This window comes from Canis lupus, chromosome 18, assembly GCF_048164855.1.
Source record: "Canis lupus baileyi chromosome 18, mCanLup2.hap1, whole genome shotgun sequence".
NCBI lineage: Eukaryota > Metazoa > Chordata > Mammalia > Carnivora > Canidae > Canis > Canis lupus.
This window is the reverse complement of record NC_132855.1, coordinates 23,587,939-23,597,172: the sequence shown is the minus strand read 5'-3', so window position 1 is coordinate 23,597,172 and position 9,234 is coordinate 23,587,939. Positions and strand designations below refer to the sequence as shown.

Genomic DNA, 9,234 nt, shown 5'->3' with positions numbered 1-9,234 from the left:
TCAGCAGGTTCTTTTCTTCTGTGGTGGATTTCTTTCTGTAGGCTTCTTCTCAGCTGCTGGTTTTTTGGTAGCTGCAGCCTTTTCTCCCACCAAACATTTCTTCTGCTTCTGAACATGAACAGCCTTTTTTCCTTTCTTTACTCCCACAATTTCTTGCCTGAAACCCCCTTTTTATTTGATTTGGCTTCTAAGGCTGCTGCTGCCTTATCCATCTGGAGCTTGTGATTCTTGGCTTGGCAAAGAGTGGTGTTCCAGTGCATGGTCTTTGCTTATGGGTTTAGCTTCAATATTTTTGCCTGGTTTTTCAGTGGATTCTTCTTTAAGACTCTGTGATGACTTCTTGCATGGTACTCAGAGGGCTCTTTGGATCTCTGGGCTTTTCAAGATTCTATTAAGGTCTGTATTAAGCATATTGTGCATGGGAATGTTGTAGTTACTCTTGAGGGACGCAGCCTTACACCAAGTGCCATATAAGTCATCTAACTTGCAGAAAGGTCTTTTCAGTCAAAACTCAGAAATGTTCCACTTGCCCACCAGGAGCAAGTTTCAAAATGTTCGGTTTGCTTACATCAAGTAGATCGATTCCAGGGATGTTTCTGAAGACCTTGGTGGTACTATTACCCTCATTACAGATGATGCAGGGTCCCCTTTGCTGGACATGAGGTCTGTTTCTCTTTTTGCCCTTGTCAGCCTTCATTTGCAGAGAGGCATAGACCTTTTTGATATTATTTCAGGCTTTAAGCCTCTTCTCTTTTCTCTCTTTCTTTCTTTCTTTCTTTCTTTCTTTCTTTCTTTCTTTCTTTCTTTCTTTCTTTCTTTCCTTCCTTCCTTCCTTCCTTCCTTCCTTCCTTCCTTCCTTCCTTCCTTCCTTCCTTCCTTCCTTCCTTCCTTCCTTTCTTTCTTTTCTTTCTTTCTTTCTTTTCTTTCTTCTTCCTTTTTTTTTGTGGTTTAACAAAAGTTTATTTCTCATTCCTACAAAGTCCATCACAGGACTGTGGGACTCTACAGAACAGCTGCTTTCCATGTAGAGGGCTCAGCATTCCAAACTACTTTGAGTTTCTGACCCCTTTTTCTGTATGGGCTTCCATGATGGAGGCAGGAAAAACACTAGAGTCCTGAACCAACAAATAAAGGCTTCAGCCTAGCAGGCTTTAAGTTTCTTAAGAAACAAAATAGCCTTGATCTTTGTCGTCGTCGTCGTCGTCGTCGTCGTCCTCCTCCTCCTCCTCCTCCTCCTCCTCCTCTTCCTCTTCCTCTTCCTCTTCCTCTTCCTTCTTCTTCTTCTTCTTCTTCTTCTTCTTCTTCTTCTTCTTCTTCTTCTTCTTCTTCTTCTTCTTCTTCTTCTTCTTCTTCTTCTTCTGATTTATTTATTTTTTTAGAGACAGAGGGAGTGCTTATATGGTGAGAGGAAGGGGCAGAGGGATAGGAGAGAGAGAAAAATCTCAAGTAGACTCCCACTGAGCATGGAGCCTGACACAGGACCTGATCCAATGACCCTAAGATCATGACTTGAGCCCAAATCAAGAGTCGGATGCTCAACTGACTGAGCCACCCAGGCACCCCCCTCCCTTTTCTTCTTGTAGCCTTCAACTTTATCTTCAACCACCAAAGGAAGTTCAGGAACTTCCTCAGTGTGATGACTTTTAGACATGACCTGTGGTGGTACGGTTGAGGCAGCCAAGGTAGAGCTGATGGTATATCACTTGTGTTGTGTTCACTCTGCAGTGCTAATGGTTCCAGGTTTTGGTTGGTGCAAACATGCAGCCCCCACAATACATATTTCCAAAAGCACCCTGTCCAGAACAGTGAGTTGTACTACCTTGAACTCTGGGAATTCAAGCCACAGCTCTGCCAATACCCCAAGACTCAGCACTGGTTTGATGACTGGCTAATTCATTAACAGCATAGGGCTGTCTGTCATTTTTGCACAAGTTGGTGAACAAAGTTCACAATAGGGAACAATACCTAAAACAATACCTAAAAAGTCGTTTGTGTTAAAAAATAATGGTGATGGGATATTTTTTAAAATCCTTAATTTTTTCGACATTTTATTTTGAAAATTTCTCAACATATAGCAAAGTTAAAATAATTGTCCAGTGAGTATCCATATATCATCACTTCAATTCTGCCTTGTTAGAATATTAGTACATGTTGTTATACTTTACCATATTTTTATTTTTCATGAAAAATTTAAAATTTCCCTCAGTTATCGTAACAGTTTCTTGAGAGATGCTTATTTTTGGTTAATGGAGGCATAGCTTCTAAATTTCCATTGTTTACAACAGTTTCCTGCAAGTTTGTGTATGGCCACCAGGTGTAGCTCTGAACCCACAGCATCCTGGGAGGAAAGGTTTTTAGCAAAGGTAACTTCCAAATGGAATCATTATTATTTTGTTTATTCGGTAAGGGTACAGTAAATCTCTTTTTCATTAAGATCTAAAGTAATTTAGGTTATATATTTATTTTCTTGGTTAGAAAGTCTTTGCCACAATTTCTTTCACCTGGAGTTTGACTTTCTGACTCCACAGCGTCCAGGTCAAAACTTTTGGTTATACTACAAGTATGTTTACATTATCACCTATTTGAAATGGTTATTTTAAGAAGGTTAAATTAGTTATGGAAATGGAAATGTTCGTATTTTTTGTACAATGAAAACTCATCACAACTATAATTTTTCTTTAGTGTGATTTACATCTTTATCTCTTTAACAGAAACTCTATAAGGTATGGGACTATACCTAGCACAATGGCAGGCATTCAGTGAATATTTGTTAAATACACATAAAGAATAATTTGAAGCATTTTTCTGAAGGCTGTTTTGTAGGAATTGATAAATCCATTTTTTAAGAAGTGTGATTGTTCCATTTTTATTTTCTTTTAATAAAGGTTAAAAGATTAAATATTCTTCATAGTTTAAAAATAGCTCGTGGATAGAAATGTTTTTCTGTTTTTTTTTTTAAAGATTTAATTTATTCATTTGACAGAGAGAGAGAGAGAGAGAGAAAGCACAAGCAAGGAGAGCAGGAAAGGGAGAAGCAGGCTCCCCCCACTGAGCAGGGAGCCTGACTCAGGGTTGGATCCCAGGATTCTGGGATCATGACCTGAGCCGAAGGCAGATGCTTAACCCACCGAGCCACCCAAGTGCCCTTCTTTTTCTTTTTTTTTTTTTCTTTTTTAAGATTTTATTTATTTATTCATGAGAGACACACAAAGAGAGAGAAGCAGAGACACAGGCAGAAGGAGAAGCAGGCTCCTCGCAGGGAGCCCGATGTGGGACTCGATGTGGGACTCGATCCCTGGTCTCCAGGATCATGCCCTGGGCCAAAGGCAGGCGCTCAACTGCTGAGCCACCCAGGGATCCCTATTTTTCTATTTTTAATTGCAAAAAAAGAATATTGTCATTTTTAAAAGACAATAGAGCCTAACTATGTTGAAAGCCCTTTTAATCAAAAATACTCTCTCTTCTTTTTCTTCTCCTTAAAGGAATCATCAAATTTTTGCTATGTTAGATGTCACCAACTATCAATTTGTTTCTACATATCAGAGAATAAAATCATTGAGGCAAGACTCTAATAGCATAGTCAAATAAATTAAACTGTCTACTGGAATAACCAGGGGGAAGGATTTTTCAATTTAAAATCTTTTTTTTTTTAAAGAAGACATATGAAACATAGTAGTTTTTTTTAGTAAAATGAAGCTATTCAGAATAAAAGGTGTTGGGAGAATTTTTGTGTAAGTAGAGATGTCTTTCTCAAAGAATTTAATGTTATGTTTTGGAATTTTTGATAGTAAGATGAAAAGATTCATCAAGAATAAATGTTACAGTTGTTTTTAGAAGGATTTTTCTTTTACAGAAAGAGAATATTTCAGAGAAATAGGACCACAAAATTACTTAGCTCAAGAATTAAATTATTGGCAAGCTTTATGTTTTATCACTGTATTCTGCTTTTACATGTTTTCTTCCAATTGTACTTGACAAGGAAGGGTCATTATATATATATCTCCTTATATATATAAATCTCCTTATATATATATATATGTATCTCTCTCTCTCTATATATATATATACACATACATATATACATATATACATACATATATACATATCTCTATATATACATATCCTTATATATACAGCCTGGAGAGCTGGAACTTTGAAGATCTTTACTGTTCTTCATTTCCTTGAAAGGTAAGTAATGTATGTATTGCATACCTGTCTTACATACCTTCTCTCCCTTCCTTTGTCTTCTCTCGCCTCTTTCTCCTCTTTTCTCCTCACTGAACCTACACTCCATGCCTTTTTTTTTTTTTTTTTTTTTTTTACCATTGCAAGTTTGTTTAGAGAAAAATTAGTAACTGCTGAGGGAATTTTACAACAGATATTTGGAGAATGTAAAATATTTTTTGAACAACTTTTAAAAAAGTTTTTATTTATTTATTCATGAGAGACACACACATACACACAAAGGCAGAGACAGGTAGAGGGAGAAGCACGTTCCCTGCAGGGAGTCCCATGAGGGACTTGATCCTAGGACTCTAGGATCATGCCCTGAGCCAAAGGCAGATGCTAAACTGCTGAGTCACCCAGACGTTCCTCTTGAAGAACTTTGTACTAAAGTACAGACTTAGGTCATTATCATCATGTTTTTATTACTGTCCAAAAATATTATATAGATTAATATTTTAACATCTATTTGCTTTTACTTGAACATCATGATTTATTTTTATCTAACATTAGCTCCACTCATGATAATCAGCTGATACTACAAATTACAATTGCTATGACAAAAAATATATTTTTAATATAATATAATATAATATAATATAATATAATATAATATAATATATTTTATTATATTAATATATATTAGTTTAATATATTAAATATTATATTAACATATAATATATTAGTTTAATATAGTAAATATTATATTAATATAAATATTTAACTTAATATATTAATATATGTTTAATATAAATATAATATAATATAAATATATATTGAAAAATGCAAGCATAATTTTGATCATCACTATTGTACTTGCCTGAGTCATGAGTTGCATCATCTTCTGCAATCTGATTTATGATTCTGCAGATTTTATTTCCACTATATCTTTTCAGTCCCCATATAAGCATCAGTCATAGCAGATAAATATGCGATTACAGTTTGCTATAGTAGGAAAATGTGGATAATTTCTTTTGGGCTAATTTAAGAATTTTCACCTTTTTCTTTGAACAATAAGTTTTATGCTCTGCTAAATAACATTTTTTTCTGTTTCATAGTGCTTAGAGGTTATTTTAAATTAGATTTTATATTAATTACTGAGTTTAGCAAAATTATTTCATTTTATTTTTGGGAAGTTGGAAAGCATGTGGTTTGTTCTAATATGACTGTAGCACATTCATAGTAAAGCTCTGAGCCAGAGTAGCCATTGATAACTTTAATATTGTAGGGGAGGAAAACTTTCCCCTTCTTTTCTTCTAGAATCTTTGGCTGGTCTAATAATTACATTGAAATAAGACAGATTAACTAAACAGCAAATTTAATTTTGTATGTATGTATGAGAGCTTGACAGAGGCATGAGAGTGTCAAAGGCAGTTAGACAATTGAGGCTTAAATGCCACCCTGGGCTAAAGAGAGAAGGATAGGCATCTGGGGCTCCAAAGGGAAGCAAGACATTTCACAGGAAGATGGGAAGAGCAAATGTTTGGTAAACAAATGTTTGCCATGTCATGTGGATAAGTCTTTCTGATTAAAAGTTTCTCTCTGGTGATAGCTTTCTTCCTGGTACGGACCTCAAATCTAGATTTTTTTAGGTAGTTAAGGGAGGAGGTAAAAAGCTCTTCTTGAGTCTGTTAGGCCTTGATTGCCTTTTGCTCAAATAATCCATATGCCTAAGTGGCACATTCTGGGGTTGCCTGCCGGAACCCCATCAATATAATTAAGTAAACCTTCAAACCCCAATATAGCATATGATTTTAAAATATACTTTGGTTGTTAGTTTGATCTACTGGTTTCAATTTTCACTTCTTTTTTGTGTTAAAAATTCATGAAGTGTGGAAACATTACTTTGTTTTATCATGAAAGCCTATGTACAATCAATTCATAATGTACAAGGTGAGGTGGATGCTAGGCATTATGTTGCCATTATATTAATCTTCATAACAACCCTATAAGGTATATTTAATATTCTTCTTTTACAGAGGAGGAAGGAAAGTGAGATATGAAAGGCCCAGATCTTGGTAAGGATCACATTTATCATCGTTGAAATTATGTGTGGGGCATCAGGATAGATGCTGAAGACACTAAGAGGTGGGAGTCTTTATTCTAGAAAGTCTTCAGTATGGTTGTTGAGACAAGGTATATCTACAAAAGAAAGAGAGAAAGGGAAGCCTGGGTGGCTCAGCAGTTTAGTGCAGCCTTCAGCCCAGGGCTTGATCCTGGGGTCCTGGGATCGAGTCTTGTGTCGGGCTCCCTGCGTGGAGTCTGCTTCTCCCTCTGTCTGTGTCTCTGCCTCTCCCTCTCTCTCTGCGTTTCTCATGAGTAAATAAATAAAATCTTAAAAAAGAGAGAGAGAGATAAGAAATGCTTTGTAAGTGCCATTAATCCTACAGTAATATCTCCAAAAGGAAGTTTGGGGTCAGCAAACTTACCTGAGATTCTATTCTGGAGACCAAAATGAAGTGCATATCCACTATTTTTGCATGAATCGTTTACTGTCCTTATGTTCTTGAGAGTTGAAATCTATGTCCCCTTATTTTTAAAAAGTGAAATGGAGGTATAACTTCTGTGTGGAAATGAAATGTGTTTAGGTAACAAGCCATATGTTATTTCACTACTTTGGTAAATTAGGAGCTTGTTAGTTTCATGTGTAGAGATTTTCTTGAATGGCTGACAGAAAGATTCACTATACATGTAAAGATAAATTTTAATTTCTGTGCAAGTTTAATTTTTTAATCAAAATACTCTAGGAGATACACTTCTTTTAATAGAAACAGTTTGTAATTGGAGCTCATTTTTCAGGCCAAAGTCAGTGCCAGGAACCATCTATGTAGAATAAATAAATAATGTAATACGGAATACAAAACTGTCAGTTCTGATTTGAGTAAGAGATTAAAGTGAGTTTATTAACTCTCACACCAGTTTTAGGGAAATGTCTCTCAATTTTAGTAGGGAAATCAGACACAAGCTAAATAGTTTTTGCTTTCATTTTTTATTATCAGTGTTTGAGAGAAAGGGAACAGAGGCATTACATGTAGAGAGAATAGAAAGAAGTGTTACCTACCTCAATGTTCTCAAACTTTTTGTGTTCATTATACATTTTTGAAGAGTAGAAATTGTAGCAGGCCATTTGAGGGATTTAGAAGATAGATGTTTTCTTTCTTTCTTTCTTTCTTTCTTTCTTTCTTTCTTTCTTTCTTTCTCTCTCTCTCTCTCTCTCTCTCTCTCTTTCTTTCTTTCTTTCTTTCTTTCTTTCTTTCTTTCTTTCTTTCTTTCTTTCTTTCTTTCTTTCTTTCTTTCTTTCTTTCTTTCTTTCTTTCTTTCTTTCTTTCTTTCTTTCTTTCTTTCTTCTTTCTTTCAGATTTTATTTGTTTATTTGTGAGAGACAGACAGAGGGAGGCAGAAACAGATGGAGAAGCAGGCTCCCCATGGAGCAAGGAACCCAATGTGGTACTCAATCCCAGGACCCTGGGATCACGACCTGAGCAGAAGGCAGATACTCAACCGACTGAGTAACCCAAGGCACCTTCCTCTTTTTTTCTTAAAAAAATTTTCGGAAATAGGGGATCCCTGGCTGGCTCAGCGGTTGAGCGTCTGCCTTCAGCCCAAGGGATGATCCTGGGGTCCCAGGATCAAGTCCCTCATCGGGCTTCCTGCATGGAGCCTGCTTCTCCCTCTTCTAGTGTCTCTGCCTCTCTCTCTTGCTCTGTCATGAATAAATAAATAAAATCTTAAAAATTTTTTTTGGGGGAAATAGAAAATACATTTCATGGTTATTGTATTCTTCACTGTTACTGTTTTAAGACTGTTGATTCTTTTGACTATATTCTCCTGCATACTCAGAGCATTCGGTTCTTAATGTTCTAGCAAATCAGGAAAATTTTCTTTTTTGGCATTGGCCAAATGCTCCATCAGGTGTCTTATAGCTAATTTATGACAAGTTGTATCTTCTCTGTATCTAATCTTTCACATAACCTATAAGTCTAATACACATTTATCAGTATTTATCTTTATATTCTTATTTGTAACAAAAATAAGTTTTGTATGCATGAAGTGTTTGTAGTCCACTAATGAGCAGTGACCTACATTAAGATAAGCCTACACAGCAAAGGTGCTGGGATGGAAAAGACAACAGGCATCTAGGAATTAAGAAATTGGGACCTTTGAAATATGACAGTCTAGAAGTTGAGAATCAACTCCTGGGTAGAACTTCTGACAATTTTAGGATTCTGGTTGAGTTGACAAAGGAAAATTTGATTATTTGTGTATTGCTTTTTAAAAATTAATAAATGAGAGGTATTAAACTATACTTTAGACTTTTTATTGCTTCTTAAAGTTGTATTTTTCATATTTATTTATTCTTACTAAATGCAGAATAGAAATAAAAGAAATAGAAGGGGCTCCTGGGTGGCTTAGTTGGTTAAGTGTCTTGATTTCCACTTGGGTCATGATCTCAGTGTCTTGGGATCAAGGTCTGTGTTGGACTTCAGGCTGGGCATGGAGCCTGCTTGAGAGCGCTCTCTCTCGAAAACAAACAAACAAACAAACAAAACAACCAGGCAGAAATAAAATAGCACATTTCAACCACTTAAAAAATAATTTTTAAAATGTTAATGTTTTCCATTCTATTTTTCCTGCAGAGGTTAAAAAAATCTGTTATTTTCGTGTTTTATATGTATAATAATTTGTTCAGGTTAAAATTGTATCATAGTTTTTCCATATTATTACAAAGTTTGCATAAGCCTTTTAAAAATGGCTTTAGAAAGTATTTTTTAAGTAAAATAGGTCACTTCATTTCATGTGGGGTTTTATTTTATTTTTTCTTCAGTTTATTCTGGGAGGTAAAAGGAGATAGGGTTAAGTTAGTTAGGTGAACTGGACTTAGAGGGTGGAACAGAAGTCTGGATTCTGAACCATTAAGTTAATGATTAAAATTACCCAAATTAGGAGCAACTTAAAGATCAAGGTCCTGGACAAGATTAACAAAAACTATAATGCTACCCTCTGTCTCCA

At 35.4% G+C, this 9,234-nt stretch overlaps 1 pseudogene; it reads right to left on the bottom strand.

The window, feature by feature from the left end:
- LOC140609353 (large ribosomal subunit protein uL4 pseudogene) lies at nucleotides 1-6,689 on the bottom strand (annotated as a pseudogene).
- Between the last annotated feature and the right edge of the window lie 2,545 nt (nucleotides 6,690-9,234).